This window comes from Rhinolophus sinicus, chromosome 4 (genome assembly GCF_057876585.1).
Source record: "Rhinolophus sinicus isolate RSI-liver-muscle chromosome 4, RSI-T2T, whole genome shotgun sequence".
NCBI classification, from domain to species: domain Eukaryota; kingdom Metazoa; phylum Chordata; class Mammalia; order Chiroptera; family Rhinolophidae; genus Rhinolophus; species Rhinolophus sinicus.
Genome location: NC_142504.1, coordinates 71,884,881 through 71,908,671, shown reverse-complemented (window position 1 = coordinate 71,908,671; position 23,791 = coordinate 71,884,881). Strand labels below are relative to the sequence as shown.

At 37.9% G+C, this 23,791-nt stretch overlaps 1 protein-coding gene across 7 annotated transcripts in view; it reads right to left on the bottom strand.

Annotated features, from left to right (window-relative positions):
- Positions 1-22,331, bottom strand: part of DLGAP1 (DLG associated protein 1) — an 855,894-nt gene extending 833,563 nt beyond the window's left edge. For 3 of the 7 annotated variants that reach the window (XM_074340265.2, XM_074340266.2, XM_019755706.3), the window contains exon 1: positions 21,673-22,265. The gene's annotated coding sequence lies outside the window, so the exon portion shown is untranslated. Of the gene's footprint in view, positions 1-20,499; positions 21,026-21,672 lie in introns of those variants that run through there. The other 4 variants (XM_019755707.3, XM_074340269.2, XM_019755703.3 and 1 more) reach the window with 3 other exon arrangements.
- Positions 22,332-23,791: the final 1,460 nt, after the last annotated feature.

Genomic DNA, 23,791 nt, shown 5'->3' with positions numbered 1-23,791 from the left:
AAGTATATACACTGCATACATCAGCCTGGGTGGATCTTCAAAGAATATTGTTAAATGAAACAAGCTAGTTGTAGAAGAATATGAACATTTTGCTGCCATTTTGATAAAGTCCAAAAGCAAGCAAAATTTAAGAAAATAGTAATACTTAAGTAGGATGCATATAATAGTAAAAGAATAAAGAACACAGAGAGAATAACAATATAGTAAATATCCAGAAAATAGTTCATTGCAGAGGATGAAAGGGGACTGCAGTTAGGACGTCGAGAGAGCGTGGAGCATTTTGTGGCTGGTGATGAAGTTCTCTCTGAAGATGGATGGCATATTTGTAGTATTTGTTGTGTTTCATATCATAAATGGACACCAAAAAGTTAAAATATTTTAAAAATGTATCACCTTAAACCCAAATATTTTCTTTAAGGGTGTTCCTTTTATACCTGAAAAGCAATATTCACTTCTCCCAAATTAAGAGTTCTGGTTTCCAGTTCTGATCCAGTCATTAATAGTTTCGTGACCTTGGACACATTACTTAATCTCTCTGGGGATCTTATTTTTGCAACCTGAAAATACAGTTCTTAGGTTGCAATCTCTTAAGTCTTTTCTAGAAAATACAATTCTATAAATCTCTGAACCTTCTACCTTAGACAAAGTCCAGTCTACCTGAATTCAATTCTCAAAAATAAGCCCACAAGAAGTTAATCAAAGGTACAAGTATCTAATTGTCTTTTTAAACACTAAGGTATTTAACTATACCACACATTTAATTTCCTCCCCTTTCCTAAGTTCTGGCACCCTAAGATTTAAAATTTTCAGCAGCCACAGGAGGTGGCTTCTCCCACTGGGAATTTAGCAGAACCAGATGGAAATTTTTGTTTTCTCATACAGTTCAAGCTAAGATTTGACTTTAAAATAAAAGTGGCATGCAGCATTATACAATGGAAATAAGACTGCTCTGCATATTAGAAGCCTACTCCTAATTGTGGCTTCAGCATATACTAGTTGGATAACTGTGGCTAAGTCATTTAACTTTCCTAGGCATCAATATATTCATCTGTAATAAGGTGCCAGAAATGGACGAAAGCTCTCTGGGAGCCAGCATAGTATAATTTCTGTTCCAGCATAGTATAATTGTACCGATTTAAGTTTGCTCTTGGGAGCTATTTTTTACCTAACAACCAACTGTTAACATAAAGTTTTAAATAGCTTGTTGAAATCGGTTACTAAAACCAAACATAAAAACCATCTGGTTCTTCCAGGAATACCTTGAAGAGGTTAAATGGAAATGGATACATACACTGATGGAAACATACAAAAATTCCTAATTAGTTTGTTAACTAATATTTATGAATATACTAGACACTGTTCTAGCTACTATAAATATGGCAGCCCTTAAGGAACTTACATTCCTGTCACAATCAAGTAAGCACCTATTCTGAACGATAACTGAAGGTGGAAAGCAATGATACTCTTCATCACTTTGACCATTTATTTCATAATATCATCAAAAAAAGCATTTTACCTGTTAAAAATTTGGGGATATTAACCCCTATACTCATCTACTTGACTCTCATCTATTCCTTCTTCAGTCATAACCAGAATATGCCAGCATCAAAATCTGGATGGGCTCTAGACAATAGTTCTGCTTTAAAAAATAAAAAATAAAAAAAACAGTGACTCTTTGATGCATAATGAATAAAATCAAACTCTTTAGTTTATGACCCAAAGCTTCTCTGTGATCTGCATCTTGCCACACACCCTATGTTCCAGCCATCACAAATTAATCACTGCGATGTAAACATGTTTAGCCCTTTTGCTTACTCACTCAGCCCTTGAACTAGAGCTCAGCTATAAAACTTCTTCAAAGCCCAACCTAAATGGTATGTCTTTCAGAAAGTCTCCTCCATCCTATTCTCTATTTTATGAATTAAAACCTGTTAATCACTCCTAAAGCATTATGTTTCTATACAATAGCATTTTCATCTGCTGCTTTACGTCATAGACACTCATCTATATAGGTCTCTCCAACATAAATGTTTTGCCCTGTCTGAATTCTTAGCCCACGGAATCTGCAAACATAATAAAATGGTTGTGTAATATCACTGAATTTTATACTGATTGGTTAAGCAACACAAGATAACTGATAAACTAACTTTTCCTTTCTCTAGTTATGTTTTTTGAGCTCTCTCTCTTTTTTTTTTTAACATTTTCCCTAAACCCTCTTTCTCCTTGAATCTGTCCAGATTACAGAAATAATCTGCACATCACTATTTTTCCTTTCCTCACAGTGCTGGGCCTCTGCCACCCAGTTCACCCACCTCAGGTCCCATATACTTCCCATTTGTTCCAACAGTATCCTGTAGTATTCCCAACTCTCAGCTTTTCTGGGGGATGAATGCTTTTTCTATTGGCCCTGCATGAATCTAGCTCTTCTCAATCAGGTCACAGAGAGACCAGTATGGTGGCCAAGGTTTAGATATGTTGTAATAAGTGCACATGAGATACTGCTGGAACCTACAGGAAGTGGCATATAAATCTTCCAGCAGAAACTGGGGAAGACTTGAGCTGTCCACATCGTTTAGAGATCTGCCATGCAGAAGAAGGAAGTAAGGACATCCCAAAGCACAGTAACAGCAGAGGCAAGACATAGAGAAAAACATGATAAAACATGGTGTTGTATAGAAATGACAAATAAGTGGCATGAAGCATAAAACTACATGATGTAGAGAAGTGTTAAGAGTTAAGGATGGAAATGAACACTTGACCAGGTCCTAAGAGACCCTAAATGCCACACAACAAAGTTGAAACTTTATCTTCTAAGTCATGGAGGGCTAGAAATCAAATGATTTAATTTGAAAACTTGCCTAATGAATATATTTCAAAATTATTTACTTAGTATAACTTCAGAGAATAGTTTGGAGGGGCTGAAAGGGAACATAAAATGAGCAGGAAAGGAGGATTAGCAGGAAAAAAAGACATGGTGAAGGTATCAGGTAGGCTGGAGGTTCCTAGGTTGTGAAAGGGAAGTTCACTTGAGAGAATAAGGTGTAGGCAGTTAGAGAATATAGAGAATAAACGTAGGAAGTTAGTAAAATTTATGAGTGGATGTGAGAAAGTAAAAGTGAAGGCTACTCACTTGAAAGCTACCTCAGAAATTGCCTCAGGTTTCCGGCTTGAGCAGTAGAAGCAAAACGTTCATGAAACAGAAAATACAGTCACATAAAAATACTGGCATAAATTCTGAATAATGAAAATGTATTTTGGTAAAATGAAAAGATATAGAATAAGAGACAGAAAAGATAATTTCCGCAATCCCAGAAAACAATGTACAAGGTAAAAGAAAAGTGAAATTGAAAGAGCTAAATTAAAATGGTAACAAAAGAGGTAGCATCATTCAATCATCTCTCAATCCCCACACCAATAGAGAGAGGATGCTGACGTACAATTACCATGATTTAACTGCATCCATAATTTAACTTTCGAAAGAGTTTTGGTATATTTTAATGCAATTGCTCCAGATGTTCTACAAACTCATAACTCTTTAATCACAGTAATAAAATCATTCTACAAAAGTGTAATTCTGGAGAGATGAAAGCTGCCTAACTTCTAAATTCTTTCTTTCATTTCCCTCTGCCAACAAACAGAGGGTTGCTAGAGGGGCGGGGGGGGGGGGGGGGGGGTGGGGATAAGGGGAAGGTGAGAGGTTTTGGGAACGTACAGAGGGATAGTGGATGGGGGGAGGGGGGTTCACACAGTGTGAGGGATATAAATGATAAACGTCTAAGTTTTGCTTTGTCTTGTGCACCTGAAACTAATTAATTAAAAAAAAAAAAAAAAATTTAAACTGCATAGTACCCAAAACATGGCAGCAGCAGGTCACACAGGAGGTGGGACCAGGAAAGTTGAGGAAAGGCTATGAATGCTCAGGGGCTAAAAACCAAGTACACACACAGACATATCAATTAGATGAGTTAGGTGGTTAGAAGCCAGTAGAATGCAGAAAGGAGGACAGCTTGATCAGCAAAAAAGCTCAAAATATGAATTTTGGTAGCAAGGGGAAAGTCAGATGCTCAAAGAAACATTTCTGGAAGTAGATAGGGTGGAAAGTTCCCAGAAAAGTGATCTGGAAAGTAAACAAACATGGCCATGTAAGGAATACTCTAGTAATGATCCCTTGTTTCAAGCACTGATCTTTTATGTTTTTTCTTTATGAAAAAAGCCAATTTGCAAGCACAATTACCTGGGAACTGCAGGCAGAGACATAAATACCTGGCTGGAAGTAGGAACCTAAAGGTCAATGGTTCTGTTAAAACAGTAATTCCGGGCCCCACCTCCAGAGTTTCTAATTCAGTTAAGTCTGAATTGGGCCTAAGCATTTACATTTCTGACAAGTTCCCAGATAATGCAATGCTGAGACCAGCCTTTGAGAAACACTGCTATGGGTCATCAGTTCTTATCCCTAGATGTGCCCTAGAATCATGTGACATAGGATCATGTGACAAGTTTTATAAATGCTCAGACTGAATCTGCTCTAGAGATGGAGACTGCAGAGGTCTAGAGACATGAGATCATATATCTCTTAAGTTCCCTAGATGATTCCAATACCTAGTCATGGTTGAGAATTGCTGATACATATAGACGTAAAGTTAAATGATGACAAATTAGTTCTTTTTTTTTTGGATTCAGCAAGGTACCTTTCTGAAGGGGAGCTGGCTTCTGTCTTTAAACCCATGGGGTCTAACAGTGGTTATGTTTTACTAAAGCACTTTACTTACAGTTCCTGCTCAATCCAAGTCCTACCTATGCCAATAAAGGATTTAGGTAACAACATCAATAATTAATAAACCATCATAGAAATCTCACTTTATCTTTAGGAAACAAAGGAAAGATCTCTGACAATGGAAGGAAGACTTTGATTTTCTCCATTTATGCTGCCAGGACTTAGAGGGGAACAAAACAATTTTTCCCCAACAACGATAAAGTAGCCAAGAGGAAAATCCAATAAAGTTACTGAGGAATGACAGAACAAATGGCTGGCTCATTTCTGAAATTTTATGAAGACTATCACCTGACTGAAATATTGACAGTGATTTTTAACGCAACATTAGAGACAGGGAAAATAATCAAGTCCCTTGCAGTGTACTAGCCAAGTGAGACACTTCAATGCAGGAATAATGTTTTTGACCTGTTTCATATTTTTCAGAATTACTAAATAATTGATCAATTAATAATAACTAATGTAATATATTATGCTAGTATGATCTTGATTTTGTTTACCAATTTCTCTTTCTTGTCTAGTAAATATGTGTTTTAAAATATTTATTTCTTTTTTCTAGGGCTAATTTTTGTCATGAAAATAATGGACTGTCCCCTTTGGAAAAACAACTTAAGAGCTTTCACGGCTTCCTTTGGAAGATTTACATACCACCTCCTTCAGGTCCTGGCAGTATCTCACGCACTTATTACAACATATTGCCAAATTTTGCTTATATGTTGGACTCTCCATGACCTGGTACCTTTGTCCCCCAGTATCAAACATAGTACATGGCAAAGAAAGGATCAATAAATGTTTTTGAAATACCAGCCTGATTTTATCATCCAATAGGTCCTACATTATTTTAAGTCCTTAGAAAATTATTTTGGCTATCACATTTCAGCCCATCATCCTTAAAAGTGTTTGTCAACTTTATTTATCATATATATATTTAAATATATATTCAAAGGGTGCCAAAAAATGTATACAAATTTTAAGAAAGGCAAAAACTGTATTAAAATTGTAATACTCAACATATACTGATAACAAAAGACGAATACAAGTCATATGTATACATTTTTTTGGCTTCCCTTGTAGTTGTGATGACTTGAAGCCTGACTCTGTCTGCTGATAGATTTAAAAAGTTATGATGTTTAAAATTTTTAAGAATAATATAGATTTTCTATAGAATTTTTACCTAGTATATGGCATAGAAAACTTCTACAAATCCCTCTTAGACACTTTTTATTCCCAAGTTTCTTACTCAAGGAAACTAAAATCGCTCATGCTTTCTCCCAATGATCAATCACTTATCCCTAATCCCACCCTGTTACCTCCATTTTCTCCTTTCATTTTTTCCATCATTACTTTCATCAGTCATCTTCTCCAAGAGTGTGTCCTACAGTTCCCCCAAGAAATGCAGTTTATCTTCATCTTCCTTTGTTACATTTACTGTTTACCTAGTTTACAGAAAACATGCCCAATCTTTCTTCACAGACTTCCCATTTTTCCAAAATTTAATTGCTGTTCCCTAGCTCATTATTATAATCCTACAGTTTGTAAAGTCATTCAACTTCAGTGGGGATTTCATATTTCACTGAAACCTCCATGAAACACACTCTCATCTGAAATTACAGCTCACAGAGTATTCGTATTTAAGGGAAGCTCAAAATGACACTGTCAGCCTTGTCAACTGACACATGGGTAAAGAGCGACCATGAGAGGGGTGCTTATTATATGCCACAGAGCATTGTTGTTGGCAGCATAAAGAGAAGGTGATTCGTATGAATGGCCTCAAAAACTGCCCACTTCCTCCCCATCTTTGATATTCCTTTAACATCACTGATCCCCACCTCTGAGAAACCCTCCAACAATCACCTGCTGAGTTGTGTAACCCGGCTCAGTCCTACCACAGCACCCTGTAACAACACGTCATAATCCTGATACCCCCAATGGATTGAATCTTATTCTGTCTTTCTTTCTCACTAGCCTGTGAGTTCACTGAAATGGGGATGGATGATGCCATTTCCACAGATGAGGTTCCAAGCACTTATTAGGAGCTGACATAGTCATAGAATTGAAACTTAAAATGAAATCTTTAAACATAACTTCCTCAACTAAGAATTATTTAAACTTTATGTTCAAACAAGCCATGTTGTTATTACAAGTAAGAACTTTAAATTAGTGAGTATTTTGTTACTTTACTTTTATTATTTGGACAGATAGTAAGAAGCAATATTTGATACATATTTTTAAGAAGTTCTATGCTACACAGGGTACTGAGAAAGAGAACAATGGGGAAAGGTTAAACTACTTTACGAATGGTGGTCAAGAGTGGCATTAATGAGAAAAAATAACAGTCATGTTTTGTGAAAAGGAGTTGAGAGTAAGGAGGGGGCAAAATTCAGGCAGATAGAACAAAATTATCTTAGAAAATATTAGTTATCCTTACATTTTATAACTAAGCATATATGACTATGTGATGTGAACTACTCAATTTCAGTTATAGAATTTCTAATAAAACGTTTTGACTCACATATATTCCATACATGTTTATACAAATTAATTTTAAGACCATGTATAACATAAATAAATTTAATTTGAATTTCAATGTAGGACCCTTGTAGATTGAAAATGGCCAAGTCTTTGCCCATAATATTTCCTGTTTTTAACAGATTAATACATTACTATTAGTACACAAATTTACAAGGACCAGTCTAGAACTTTCACTAAGTTATGTCAATTAAACAGTTATATTTATTTTGGGTCAGGAATGGACAGCAATTCAACAAAACAAAAGCAATAGAGATAATCTTTATGGAAACACAGGAAGAAAGATTTAAGATATTTCACTTACAAAATGCATTTGTTGTCTGTGACACAACAAGGACAGCAAGGACTTTATAAAGGACACTCACTATTCTATCAGTTTTATATGTATCCACCTTCATTTCTTTATGTTAATTTACATGAACCAAACATCCTGTGCCAATATTACTTATCTGAGGCAGGGATGCTTATAGAGTCATTTACCTTTTCTTAAAAATTAATGTTACCAGAGGGTAAGATGGGTGGGGGGTGGGAGATGAGGGTAAGGGGGATCAAATATATGGTGATGGAAGGAGAACTGACTCTGGGTGGTGAACACACAATGGGATTTATAGATGATGTAATACAGAATTGTACACCTGAAATCTATGTAATTTTACTAACAATTGTCACCCCAAATTTAAAAAATAAATTTAAAAAAAATTAATGTTAAAAAAATATGTAGTGGCATGCTAGCATTTTATAGGTCAGTTGAATCATCTTTCTCTTAAGGATATAACAATGTTGATTTATCAACATTTATTTAACAGATTGAAGTTTTTAATTCCTGCAAGCTGAATTGCAAAGAATCCTAAGCGGCAATGAGCACATTCTTTCAAGGATAAATTAGGAGGATGATCTAATATCTTCTTTTCCCCCTTGCCATTAAAGTCTCTATCTGATCCTTGAAAAGGTGTGCCTGGTTTGCTAATTGTGTTCCCTAACTTGTGTCCTTATTGCAGACTCATCTGTGTTTGTGCTTCCTTTGTCTTTGAGGGATGTGCTCATTTCTTCTTTCGGATAGATTACTCAATGGGAAGCAGAGAGCTGAAGTTTCTCTTGCAGCCTATGGATCCTTTCCTGGAAAGAAGGGACTGATTTTCTTCAGAGCAAGCAGATGGCCACACCCCCAGAAGCTGCCACAGAGACTCACCTCTGTCACACAAAACTTCTCTGACAAGTGGAAGAGGCAAGTGGAAAGTGGAAGGTAAGCCAAACAAAACCTATTTGTGTGCTTGGTTCTTAATACCATCAAAACACCTGCATCCTGAAAGAACCCACTGAAGCAGGCACTAGTAAAAATCAAGGTAAAACTGAAAATACAAAACAAAAAATAAACTATGGAGATTCCTTAATACAACAGGCATTACAGAACAAAGCAGCTCCACTTTCAAACTAGAAGGCTGTGATTTTAGCAGAAGTAATTCTATTTCTATTGTGTTTTCCACCTATGAGATATATGGAAACGGGAGGAAAGAATTGAAGAAAAATAAAGGATGTGTCACTTCAAGAATTTCCAAATAACCACCTCCTGGGCCAGTTAGGCTGTGAAGTGAGACAATTTAATAAAACAAGAGGGTATATCTTGCAGGCAACTGGAGACACATTCCTAAGAGTAATCAGTTTTGCAATATTGCAGTTTACTTGATTTCCATTTCATTCTACATTTCTTGGATGCCAACCAAATGCCAGGCACTGGGTTAGGTCCCAAGGGAGTACAGAACCTAGTGATAACAGACCTCTGTTCAATCATCAGCTCCAACCAATGCAGTTTTGTAAAGAATGATATCATTTTCTACATAGGGCTTAGTGCATAGAAAACATTCAATTTGATATATAATCACTATTATCATCACTAGAATTATTATTACAAGGATATAAATTTGTTAAGAAACATGCCTTATGTTACAGTTCATAATCTAGTGGAAGATTTAAAAAAAAACACAAGAAGTTACCGTGCAATATGATAGATGCTATATGTAAGGAATATACAGACTGCTGTTAAAACAGAAAGGATAAAAGAATAACACAGCAGTGAAAGTAATCCCACACCTCTCCTAGAGCTTTGTCAAATCCTAAAGCTAGAACATTTCAAGAAGGTCTGAATTAAAAAATATAAAATTAAAATAAAATAAAATAAAATAAGCTTTTTTTCTTCTATGACAGAAATTTATCTAAGAACAAGGCTTTAATAATCCCTCTCATCTGGTTCTTTTGTTTGTTTGCTTTTCATAACCGTTATTCTTTTCTAACATTCTAAAATAAGTAGTATTGTGTTTATTTTTAGTTGTCTGTTTCCTGCCATTTGAATGTAAACTCCACAAGGGCATGCATTTTTTCTTTTGTCCTTGGTCAGTACTGAATTCAAAGCACCTAGAATAGTGTCTGGCATATACTTGTTAGTCAATAAATTGTTGTTGGTTGATGAATGCACACAAAAATGAATGAATGAATTGGTAATTCCCATCGCCCAATAATGGCATCTTCAAGACCTGAAATGCATAGAAAAAAATATGTGGCAAAACGGACCTCAGTATAAAGGAATATAGTTGTACCTATCATTCCTACCTTACTGACATTTAACTTACACACAACCACACATCCCGGTTCTCAATGCAGGACACAATATGGACAATTGAGCTATATTAGACTTTCCTGCCTTCCTTCAAACTCAAATAAAGAGAAGTAGTTTATATAAATGTAGATATTTAACAATTATCAGTCCTCAAGTAGGATCTTTCAGCTCTCTCGTCCCCTCATCAGGGTCTGGTCCTGGATCAAGGAAAACCATACCTTTGGGATGGCAGTTGCTATGGCCCGAGTATTGTCCAGCACCCAACCGTTGGCAGAACCAGGGGGTTGCTAATTCTGTGGCAGAAGGGGTGAGGTATATTCCTAATCACAATTTATGACTACTTTTTTTTCATAGGTACAGGGTCATGAATTTTAGATTGATATGGTTTTCATTAGAGTAGTACTACTTTGCTCGTAGAAAATGGATCAAAAAGACTTGAGAAACTCAACTTTAGAAGCCAGCCACCAAAGAATAACACAATTTCAATGTAATAATTCTGTTTGATGTCCAAAAATATTCAATTTATAAGCATACCTCTGGAATACAATTTATCTGTAAATTAGTATTCCCAATAGTTAAATCTGAGTTTCATCAGTTCTCTTTGAAGCAGCTCAACCCATTTTATGTGTGCTAATATTTCTACACAAAAGGAATTCCTGAAAGAATAAAGACATGAGAAAATCTATTTTCTATTTAGTTCTATTGGGTTTTAAACCTAAATCACAACATATGAAATACTGTGTTACTATTACAGATACAAAACCCAAATAATCTGGATATAACTGCCCAGCAACTGTTCCTTGAATGAAAAACAGATGGAATTTTCCCACCTAATCAATCAATAAAGTTCTCATTCTGTCTTGTATTGGTTTTTATCTACTCAGTGCTTTCTAAGAAACAAGCTGAGAGTTAACCGAAAACACATGACTCGGAGGCAGCAGATAAGCCCCACAGAGCAGAGAAGGTGGAAGCAATCAGAAGGCTCCCATGCTCCACCTGCCACTTTACAATTAACTCTGGGCTCACCATGACCATTAGGAGATGTTCCTCCATTAGGATCAAGCATAACTGCCTCTTCCTGGTTACCTGCTGGATTTTTTCCATATCCCATCCTGCCTTAATAAATACGCGTTCCGATGAGAGTCAATTAAAATTTACATTTTTAATGTTGTTTTAGATGTATTAATTGTTTCATAATTAAATATTGCTTGAGGAGAAGGATATGACTTTGTTTTGTAGTCTCCTCACAGTATATGGTACCATGTCAGACAGGCCTGGGCTGTAGGAACTGTGGGCTTCTTTCCCTTTAAATACAGACCATGGAGCCTACAGGCAATAATGAAAGTTGTATCTTGCAAAAGCCCAAAGACCAAAGTGCTCAATAAATACTAACTAATATTGAACTTATTTGGTGAAATGCTGTCACTGTTACCATATAATAAAGAAAAATGAAATAAGATCAAGGAATTTTTAATAGAAGAAAAATATTTCATGACTAGACAAGTAGTTTTTAAATTTTTTACTTGGTACTACCTCGATGTAAAACATAGTTCACAGATTAGTTCTTACAGATAAAATATATTGTGAATAATAGCATTTATTAATTGCTGACCGTGAGACCACCAATGAACTGGATACTTTACATAGCTTGGCTCATTTAATCCTTTCAAAAACTCTGATATGTAATTTTAATTATCTTCCTTTTTCAGATGAGAAAACTGGGCTCAAATAATTAATTAACTTGCCCAAAGTAATCTAGCAAAGTGACTCAGGATAGCAAAATCAGGATGGGGTGGGGGTGGGGTGGGTGGATAACATTCTTATCTGGAGCACAGAAACAAACAGCTGATAGTATCATGAATCTACAAATCACCTTACAGCAGATAATGTCCTAATCAAACTTCAAATTTTATCATTTCATAAAACTTAGGTTTATTGTTTCCCAAATTGCTGATGGGCCATGTCCACTATCATCTCAAAAATCAACATAATCAAAATAAAGCTCAATTTTTCTCACTACGAGTTAGCTCCTTATCCCAAACCCGTACATGTTCTACTAATGTCACAATTCCCAATGTCTTCACGTTCCAAATCTCCACTCAGTCTATGCCATCTTCAATAACTAATTACCAACCATCAAGAAAGCAGCTGCCACCCATTGAAAAACCACTCTGCTGGCTACTGGAGTTTGGCTTAGGAGAGATACAAAAGCACATAAGCCAATTCATCAGTTAAAGGAGCTTAAAATCTAGGATTACTCACATAAAATGTTTAAAATGTGAACCATAAAGTAAATGATCCAGAAAAAGGCAACTGGAATTCAGAGGAGAGTTTACCCTGGGCTAGAGTAGTCATAAAATCTTCAAGTGAGATTTGACTGGGCCTTGAAAGATAGAGAAGGCTTTGAAACAATTTTTTAAAAAGAAATCCTTGCTCATGGTAAAACACTCAAACTGTATGGAAGGACATGAAGGGTGGGTGGGGGGTGGGGGGGTGGAATCCCTGACTCTTCTTGTCCTAGCCCCAGGAGAATCTGCTGTTAGCAATTCAAAGACATAAGAATTTAAATACATGAAAAGAAACAAAGGAAGAAAAAAGAAGGGCCAGAATAGCACAGTCCTGACAAGCAGAGGCTGTTTTGGAGGAGAGGTTTGATGTAAGGGACTAATTACAAAATGGAGCTGAACAACAAAAGGAGCCAGCTGTGCCTTCATGCTTATGTCCCAATCACACACGTGTCTGAAAGCCAGCCAAGGTCCCGGTATGTGCTTGGATCTGGGGGATCCAAGGGAATAAAAATGGATGTGATTGCTGCCCTCAAGGCCTCAAGGACAACATTTGAGGAGTCTCAAAATGACTTTGACAGTTTTTTAGAAAAGTAAATCTAGATGCAAGTTTAATCAGAAAGTGACCGGGGAGGCCAGAAGTTCCATTAACTGCCTTTTGTGTATTTCAGGCATAAAATGATGAAGACTTGAGGTGGAGTGGCTACAGCAGAATTCACAGACTATAATTTCTACAAATTCTAACTGAATGTGAAAGAAATTAAGACTGAAAGAAATTATTAATATGTGTTTTGCTCAAATTTGGAATGTAATTAAAGGCTTTATAAAATAACCATCAATAAGAAAGTCTTCATTGTCACCCCAATAAACTTTAATTTTTAAAAAAAAGTGTTGAAGAACTATATGTGAAAATAAAACTTTGATAGTTTATGAAATATGAAAGGACAACTTTATCACTTCAGAACTGGAAATAATTTCTTAAACAAGCTATCTTATCTGTACCACAAAGAGAAGAATCAAAAATGCATCTTTTATAATATATGTCTAATTACACATATACATCAATAACAAAAAAAAATTTTAATGCATCTATTTTTAAATTTTAAAAATAACCTTTTCACCAAAAGACATCATAAAAATGAAAAGACAAGTCACCAGTTGGGAGAAGATCATTAAAATGCATATTACAGAAAAACTCTAGTATATAGAATATATAAATAGCTCTGACAAATCAATGATTTTTTTTAAGCAGTAGGAAAGTGGACAACATGTATAAAAAAGCATTCCACAGAAACCTGAATATTAACCAAGAAAGGAAAAAATGGTCAACGTTACTAGCACTTAAGGAACAACACATTAAAACTACAAGGATATCACTTCATATTCATACAACTGGCAAAAAATAAAATTTTATCACCAAGAGTTGGCAAGAATATGGAACAAAAGGAGCTCTTATAGACTGTTGATGGGAGTATCAATAGGCACAACCCTTTTTGATAATTTGGCATTATCTGCTAAATGTTAACATACGAATCCCTCCCTCCTTCAATTCCACTCCTAAGGAGATGTCCTAAGGAAAGGCTCCTCTTTGTTAGCACACGGAGAGGTACACGTGAATGTTCATAGCAGCCTTGCTAGGAAATATCCTAAATGTCCATCAACAGAAGATTGAGACATTAATCACAATATATGATTCAATGGACTACAATATCACAGTAAAAATGAATAAATTAAATCTGCATATATGAAGAAAATACTAATCAATTAAAATAAGGTGAAGAAGATTACAAAGAGCACGTCACTGTTTATATAGCTTAAAAAGAGCAAAAAGCAAAATGAGACTATATTGCTTAGGTACAAATACATACATGGGAATGAGACACATAAAATTCAGTATGCAGAGTAGGTACTCCTGAGGGGAGACATGCTTGTATGTGCAATTACTTATTTCATAATCTTTGGGGTGGGCACATAGGTTTTATATAATATTACTTAGTTTTTGGTATTACTGATATATTTCCCAATAATTTTTAATTAATAAAAATTGCAAAATAGTTTGTGACATAAATACAGAGTAAAAGAGAAAGGCAAGAGTCAAATATTACTTGAAAATTTGTCAAAATATTTCATGTCTTCTTTTCTCCCATTCCTATTTCCCTAGACCTTGTTCACATCATTTATGCCTCAATTAGTGTAACGGCCTCCTAATGCTTCTCTCTGTCCCAATCTAGTAGTGGACTGATCTACTTCCATCAATCCAAGGGGCCACTTCTTCATGTCACCATCTATTCAAAACTCTTCAATGCTCCTATCCACTCTAAACATTATTGTGTAGTGATTAAACCCGCCAGAGTGTATCTTCATCCTTCTCAATTAAATTCATCTCCAGATCTAATTAAAATGCACCAGAAGAGCTACAGCAGAAGACCATGTCCCTGAACCAAGAATGCCAAGTTGGTTTGCATCTCCATATCTTTGTAAACATTGTTTTGCCTTATCTTAAAAGCTAACCCTTCTTCCATTTAACTCGTACTCAATCATGCAAGTCCAGCTCTAGACCTTCCTCTTTAGAAAGCATTCCACAATAATGGCATTCTTCGTTGAGCTCTGCCCCTCCAGAAAAACCCAAGAAAAGTATGATTTGTCCCAGGTATTTGAGCACTTAGTTTTATTTTGTAACACATTTTACAAATTTCTTCTTAAGATTACATCTTGATCGTATCATTTGTATTAGATTTTAAGCTGCCCAAGAATTTGAACAATATTTTGCACTTCGGTACTCTCCACACTACGGACTACACTGGAGATATTATAATTTTTGTTTGTTTGTTTGTTTGCTGATACTTGAAAAGGATACATACATACCAAATATCTAACATCTATCATCTAGATCCCTTAGCATACTTAAAGCAGAATATGTTAAATTGTCAATTAAAGAAAGGCAGATCTAAAGAAACTTTCATTCATCATAGTTTGTAAAAACACTAGCTCTGTCCATGTTGAGTCTTACCTTTCCTCACGGGTCATTTAAGGCTGAACAGTGTATCTGGCATCTAAAGCAGCACGGCAAGTGGCAGGTTAGCATATCTACAAAGATGACCAACTTCACCATATCATTTAAGTATCTCAGAAACACAGAATAGGATAGAATGTGCTATATGCTTGGCCAGAAACTTGTATAAAAAAATCAAGAAAATACCTAGAAGGCTATGATTCCATATAATTTTAAATGATTGGTTCCAATATGCCCTATGAATGAGAGCCACCATACATAGATTCTAAGTACCTATATGGAAGTCAGCCTCAAGTATGAAAGTCGGTTGTAACCACTTCTCTGTATCCCACTACATTTGTCTCTTATCCCTGTGATCTTTCAATCCTCAATGAACAGTTGTAATGCTTCCATATGCAAACCCTATTCTAGCCACTATCTCTGTTATCCCTTGAGCTTATGGTCTCATGGAGGTAGACAGGCACATAAACAAAAAATGAAATACAAAACCAAGATATAAATATGAATCAGATTCAAAGGAGGCACAGGAAGGAATGCTAAATCCTATGGGGTAAAGGGTGGGAAAAGAGCTGTGCTAAGCCTTGAAAGATGGGGATAAATTCAATATACAGGCAAGTGGGGTGGCTAAGCTATTAATATGTTTACTTTGAGTAAGAAGGAGGAGAAAAATGAAGGGACAAAAGGAAGTCTTTTAAAAAATTTTTTTTAATCCTTATTTTATTTCAGTCCTATGTCTACCAGATGTTATCAGAGTATGCTTAAGACCAAAGAATGTAGAGTGTGAGACTGCAAGGCAGGCATGCAAAAACCACATACTACTCTCAGATTTATGGTCCTTACAGTCAGGCCATTCACTCATTTTTTTTTTTTTTCATTCATTCTCTCAACCAATTTTTACTGACCACTTATTAAGTACCAGGTGCTGTGCTAGGCATCGGTGACATTTGGTGAACATGTTATATTTAGTTCTTGATTTCATGGAATGCACAGTTCAGTGGCGAAGGCAGTCAATTGGATAATCACAGAAGTCAATTCATTACTTACTGTAAAAGGATCACTAAAAAAAGTATAGAGCCCTAAAACTGCATTCAGTTGGCAGGCTTTACTGACTAAATGACTTTTCAGCTGAGGTTTGGGAAAGAGGGAATAATGTAAGAAACAGTGTTCCAAGGAGAGCAGAGAAAAGACAGCTTATCCAGCTTCATAGGAGCTATAGATTCAAGTGAGTCTCATCTGAATTGCCGAGGCTAGGGCTCACAGAAAAAACTTCTAAATGTGTTACCACTCCAAGGTTTCCCTGCTGCCTCTTCTGAGCTCTAAATGGAAAAATGCATTCCTATTTGATAGAATGAAAAAGGTTCCTTTGCCTTCTGTGTTAATGTCTAGGAAAAGAGCTTCAAAGGCAGTGACTGTGCCTTATCTTTTTGCTAGAATAGTGTGATGAATCATATCAAAGAATAGTTGTTTGCAAAGTCTGAGATCACAATACCATTTTCCTCTGAAACCACAGCATGTTTTTTGTAAAGAAATCTCAGTAATATCTAGCAGGGAAATTTCCTGAAACCAAGAAAGAAAGGGTCTCCTAGGAAAGGTTATAATCATGAGGTCAGAGTGAGGGTTAATGTCTGTTCTCCTATCATATACTCATACCCATTCTCCAGTACTAGAATTAAAAGGGAAGTTACTCTAGCAGATGTTTTCAAATTAGCCAAAAACATGTCACGGGGAAAAGCAGCAGTGCTGGATATGAGCCCAGAGAGAGAGACCTTCCCAAAAGCCTCCTGTGGGAGCCATTTAAATGTCTCTGAGCCCTCGAGGTGCAGGCTGGGATGCACAAACTAGGGAGATAAGCAAGTCCCAGCACAAATCCTCCTCTCTTAATTGCTTATCCACAGCTTCAATAAGACCTCTGCTGAATACCAAGAAAACCTGGCAGGGTTGGGCAGTTAATACACTGCCAAATCACTCTTCATGCTTGCTTTTGTTTTGTTGCTTACAAATCTGATAAGAAAGTGTTGAGAGGAGATACAGAAATTGTCAATGACAGCAGATGAGCAAACTGTGATAAGGGAATATGAAAATGAACAGTTTCGTTTGCACAATTACCAGGAGGATAGTGGGTTTACATCTTCCCAGCAGATCCAGAACACTGACAGCTAGTTATTAGGTTGGTGCAAATGTAATTGTTGCTTAAAAGGTTAAAAAAAAAAAAATTGCAAAGACCGCAATTACTTTTGTACCAACCTAATAGTTCACAACAACCCCAAGTGGGGCAATCATAGCCCAGCTATGTTGGTTCTTATCTACCCAGGAAAAGACCCACGAATCTGGGCCAAAGATCTGTGGCTATATATCCAGAGGGCTGTCTGTGTGTGAGCTGGTCTTCTGAAGTGGGATGTTACTTGTTACCTAGTAATCATCAACTCCTACAGTAAGGAGAAAATAAACACCAACCAGGAGAAATCTTAAGTCAATAAAGGCAGAGAAAATCTCTAGCTCCTCAACTTGTCCACCGGTTGTCTGGTCCTTACCATCTAATAGAGTGAAGCATGTAAAATTGATGGCTCAGCACATCTCATATACAATACCAACCTCTGTGCAATCAGAGTAAGGAAGAAAGACCTCAAAGGGAAGTCATTCACCTTTTTAACCTCCTTGTAGCTCCATCCCATTTTTTCCTGTTCTGAACCACATGTTTTACTCTGCAGGTTTGAGTGTTTCAGGGATACATAAAAGGTAGTGTGTGTGTGTGTGTGTGTGTGTGTGTGTGTGTGTGTTTGTACAGAGAAAGGAAAAAATATATAGATAGATATAGATATAGATACATATCTCGAATGTATATTTTGCATAAGCCAAATAGGTATGTGTTAAAAGAAACTGGTACCTGGTATCTCATACAATGAGTTGTCACTGAATGTTTTAATAAATTAAAGTGAATGATTGAAGATTAGTTCTAAATCCTCCTTTGTTGTAGAAAAATATTTGATCATTCTAGGAACAACATCTTTGACAATTTCTGATAGACTACACGTCTGGAGAATAGGGCAATTAACAAGACTCAGTCTGCAACTTCCCCAGGGTAAAAAATAAAATAAAATTGGGGGGCCACTGAAGTTATTGTTTTTTATTTGTTTGTTTTGTTTTGTTCTGTTTTTTAAATGGAGAATTACAAGCCCTTTAGAACTTCTGGAAATAAATGAGACAGCCCAAGACTTGGGGTTCTTTTGAACCTCCAAGTGTCTCATCAGCACAAAGATTTTGAGAATGCTAGAAAATGGTCTTGTGATTCTGCTTCTTTAAAATAAAAATGTACAAAGAGAGCAACATACCACAGACATAAGGCATAGATTATAAGTGTGGGAGGTGAGGATTGGAAAAAAAGTGTTTAGATTTTTCAAAAGTCCTTTCAGCCTTCCTGCTTTAATGGTGCTCCTTTAGCCGGGGAAAATACTTATGACAAGAAAAAAGAAACAAAAGAACTTAAAAATATATCATTTCCTTAAATTAAGCAAGAAGAGGCAAGTGTGGTATCTACAGAGATGAAATCTTCATAAAAGTCTTCCAACTGAATGCTTCTTAAAAGGAAACAAATCCTTCTGCATAGAACAGAGTTGCTCTGATAAAGGGTGGAACAATTTATGGGAATGACCAAGAAGACACCATAATGTGAATTTGAGTCTATCATAGAAACGTCACTATAAAATGTACATTTAGATAGCATTTTACTATTTTTTCTGTATTTTAAATATAAAAATCAAAATCAGAACGCTTAATTCTTTGTTTCCAGAAATTGCTATTCAAAGAATGTGGCACATGTTTCAAGTTGTAGCTGAAACTACAACTATGCTACATATCTCTAAATGAGTAGTTAGCAAAACTTCAGTTCCCCTCTGCCCAGTTTTAATTTTATATTTTAAAAAAATAATCAATCTAGGTGGCTACATGGAACAAAGGTATATACATCTAATCAAGTCCAATAAAAATGCATGCAATTTGTATTTCCAAGTATGATTCAATAGGACACTTAAGTTTAGAAGGATTTAGAAAGTAGAACAGCATTTAGATTTGGGCAATTTCTCTATATAAGCTCCATAATATTTTGAGAGAAAAGTCTTGATTTCAATGATCACTGATATACTTTATCAAGGTTTTTGTCCTGGCAGAACAACGTTTATATTGAAGGAGAAATTAAAGATGCTAAACCATGAAAATTTCCCATAAGGAAAATTCACATACTCAATATTCCCCACAAAAGCACAATTGTTCTTGTGTGATTTGAAGAGTTTTGTCAGAAAATTACTTCATAATTTTTTTAAAGACTCTGTTAACCTGATCAATTTGCCAATATTTATATTGCCTATAATTTTTGAGATAAAATATTTTATTTGGAAAACTAATCTTACAATAGAAATATATAGAGAAATAGATGTAAACTTTTTTTTAAATATCCTGTATTTGCAAACACATTCAAGGTTTTTCTCATACAAAGTAACTAATACTTTCTCTTAAATGAGTTGATTTTTTTTCTAATACTCATGAAATTTTAGATCTGGAACTAGAAATATTTCAAGGCAGTGACTTCCCTACAGCAATTTTAAACTGAACTAATAAATCTTAAGGAAATTAATAACAAGGCTATTGACACCAGATTTCTATGAACTTTCCTATTTTGTGATGGAATATGAATTTTTCTGAAGCAAGAGTAACTTTTACAACCTAAACACTTAAATTTCATACATTTTGCATTGATACATTCAATATGGCTTTCAATTTCTTTTTTACAAATTTAAGCAAAGAAAACGTTATCCTTTATGACATTAGATAAATTAAAGTACTTATATCTTGCCTTCATGTCATTTCCATTCAAGTTGGAATGGAGACTATTGCAATATATGCAAAATTAGATAGGCCAGTGAAAGTTGTTTCCTGAAACTGAAATTCTGCTGTAAATAACAGTCAAACGCTGTTAGCTCCTTCCTGGTAAAAATAATTTACAAGATGTTCGCATTTAGTCCGAAAATTGCTTTCCTAGTTCTAAACATTCCTCATCCCAGGATCTGACTACAACTCATATTGCTCCATCCGCACTTTACAAAGCCATTCGTGAACTCTCAAAGCTAAAGATCTGTCTTTGTTACTTTCATTATATGTCTTTCATCTTGTAATTCCATCACTTTACGTGTTGTGCCAGGGAAGGCAGGGAGCACTGATTTCTCACGCACCGGCCCCAGGCTCACTGTGTCAGGAGTGTAAGGTCTCGCCTGAGTCCATAAAAGAAATAGCATCTCACCCACTGGCGTCCCTGTCCCGGCTGTCTCGCCACCTCCAGCCCTTTCCCTCCGCACGCATTCCGCTTCTCAAACAGAAAATTCCACAGCGTTACTAGCCATTAGAGAGGCGAGCCCGGGAGCTGGGGGCGTGAGCGGCGCTCAGGCACAGGCACTCCGTGTCTTGGGCACCCGAGCGCCGGGCCGCCTCTTCCCACGTCCCCCTGGAGCCTTCCAGCGAGGCAAGGACAGCTCAGCTCGCCTTGCGAGAAGAGCGCAGCAGCCCGAGTCCTGAATGCAGGGTCTTCATCCCCGCGAGGCCCTGCGAAGGTCCCTCCCGCAGCTGCAGATGCCCTTCAATGAAAGTGCAATTTGTTATCTTTCCCAGCCCCACGGAGAGATCCCTGTTTGGTTTAGGCTCCAGTCCTGCTCATTCAAGTCCTTGAATCCCGGGTCTCATCGCTAGCCACGCGATTCGCCAGGAATTGGCCTCGGCTGCGGGCGGGGGCAACTTTCCAGTGACCTCCCCCTTGGACCCTGTCCTCTGTGTGCCTGTCTCTCTTCTTGTATCTCCCATCTCTCCCTGTGCCTCTGTTTCTCTTTGTGCCTCTGTTTCTCTGCCTTTTTCTCTTACGGAGCGCGCGCGCGCGCACACACGGAGGAGGGTCTCCGCAACCAATGCCAAAATGTCACCTAAAAAGCAAGTGCAGCAACTTGCTTTGGAAAAGACCCAGGAGTTGGTGGAGAAATCCCCTGCAGTGAGCAGTCCCCTCTTACCCTGCAAGGTGCGTCAGGGGTTGGGGTCAAGGGTGATATGAATTTGGCCAGTGGAGGTGATCCAGACCGATGTTAATCCCTCTCCCTTCCAGGACCCTGTAGCAATGAGAAATCCATCCCTTCCCGGGGCCCCCAGGAAGAGAAGAAAGGACCGCACGCCCCAAGAGGGGCGCGCCGCCCCGGGGTTCCCGGGGGTCTCAGGGGGCCGCGCCCGGGAGCGGAAGGCGAGGGAGAAGGGGTTGCACGGGCCCGCGGCCAAGAGCCCAGCCTATAGTCCCTCCGCTGACTAGAGAAGCGGCGACCAAGCGGCGGGCAAGAGACACCTAGCCTGCCGCGACCGCGGCGGTGGCAGCGGCCGGGACTCCAGTGGCCGCTGCCACGCGCGCACGCCCCAACCCCACCGCGCAGCGCGGCGTTACCTTGCCGCTACCCGCAGTCCGGCCCTTGGTCCCTGCGTCGGTCCGTCGGTCCCACGAGTCTCAGAGGGAGGACGAAAGGGTGTTCTCACGGTCAGGACAGGCTCTCAGCGGCGTGAGGGGAAGGACTCGGGAGAAGAGCCGAGGTGGTTGCGGCCGCTCCCGCCGCCGATGCTGCCGATTCGCCGGAGGTGTGGAAGAGGCCGTGTCCTCCGGATTGCGGCGCCCGGAGCGCTGGGCTCCCCTCTGGCGCCGAGGCTGAGTGCCGGGACGCGGCGGGCTGGGGCGGCGAAGCTGAGCTGGTCACCCGCCTCTGGGTGCATGTTAATACGGTGGGGAGGAGGAGTCCCGCGCTTCCTCCGCCCAACCACGGGAGCCGGCGGGTGGGCGGCGGCCGCGGCCCGGAGCCAAAGGCTCCCACCCGCCCCAGCTACTACGGCGAGGCCACTAACCCTGGCCCCAGCTCAGGCACGTGCGCCGAGGCCGCCGGGAGGCGCCGGCGTCTCCCCGAGCGTGCTCCTGGCCTGTGGGCTCTGCCCGTTCAGCCTTCGTGGTGGCAAGTTCTCTCACACCGATCAGAGAGGAAAGCCCCACATCCCTGGTAAGGAACCGAGAGGCGGCCACCCGTTAGTGGGCGTGCCACATCCTTCCCCTTGCGCAGCGTCTCAAGAGAATTAGACCTTCCCCTACCCTCTTGCCAGCAGCTCTTCCGAACCTTGCCTTTTCAAGGGGATTAGGAACTCATAACACTTTCTATCACAGGAGATCATGTTGGCGGGTAGAGGGTTTGCTGTTCTCTCCTCTCCATCATCAGGGTCCCTAGTAAAATTTTTGAAGAAGTAATCGCTACAGAGGACACAGGGTAGTGGAAAGAGTCTAGACTCACAAGGACCGACATTCAAACTCGGTGCCATTACTTTCAGTTACTCCTCAGAGCCTCCGTTTCCCCATCTCTATAACGACAGGTCTTGGAAGTCTGTGTGGATTTGATTACACTGTATATGTTCCACCGGTTTCTCTTGGTGTAGCTGAAAGGTAATCAGAAAAGCGAACCCCTTTGTCTCCTGTCCTCTGACCTCTGTAAAATCTCCACAATCCACTCCAGGTGCATTTGGAAGCAAGTCTCATTCACATAGGCTGAGGACCTCACCTCTAAGTACTCCGAGAATAGGAAGAATTCATATGGCTTCAAAGTAACAACAGAGATAAATAATATGGATAGGTGAACTGAGATATGGGTCAAAGAGAAAAAACAACACAAGTATCCATTGAGCTCCTTCTCTACCCACTTAAGTACTAATGTTCTAGATGGTAATAATCATGGTTAATCACCATCTTCCTGTTTCCCTCTACTCAAAAAAGAATGCGTCTTCATGGAGAATGTCCTTTGTGCTACAGCTTCCAGAGAGAATATTACGCCAAAGAGTATATAATCTTCTTTATGTAATTGTACCCATAAAGTTATAGCATAAGATTTAGCATCTGCTTTGTGTGATATCTAATTATAAATATTAATAGAATATCCTTTTTAAAGAAAACAGTTCTAAAAATGCAGGGAAGTGAAAAACAGTTTCCATATAAATATGACTCAGATAAATAATCACTTTTCCGCAATTTCACTGAGTGATTTTCCATTGAAGAGAAAAAAAAAATCTTTAAACCACTAGACACTCAAAGAAACGGAGGTAAATCCTCAGCATTGTAGTACCACCATCACTAGCGCTTTAACAAAACTCTAAAAAATTATATATATATATATATATATATATATATACATATATATACACACACACACACATATATGTATATATATATATATAATTATAGTTGACATTCATTATTGTTCAACTTCAGCTTCAGGTGTACAGTACAGCTAATTCAAGAATGACTATATAAGGGCACTTAGGCTTTTTATAACATTCTATGAAAAGGCAAAGTACTGATATAGAAAAAATGTCTTTATTATCTAGAAAAAGCAATTACCTTGCCTTTCTAGATTTGTAAATGTTTAATCCATATAATTATTAATGAGATCACATAAATAAGAAGACTAATATAATTGTCAAGTCTTAAGTTATGTGATTTAGGTAAATAAAATTACTTGAAGCAAAAAATAAATTTT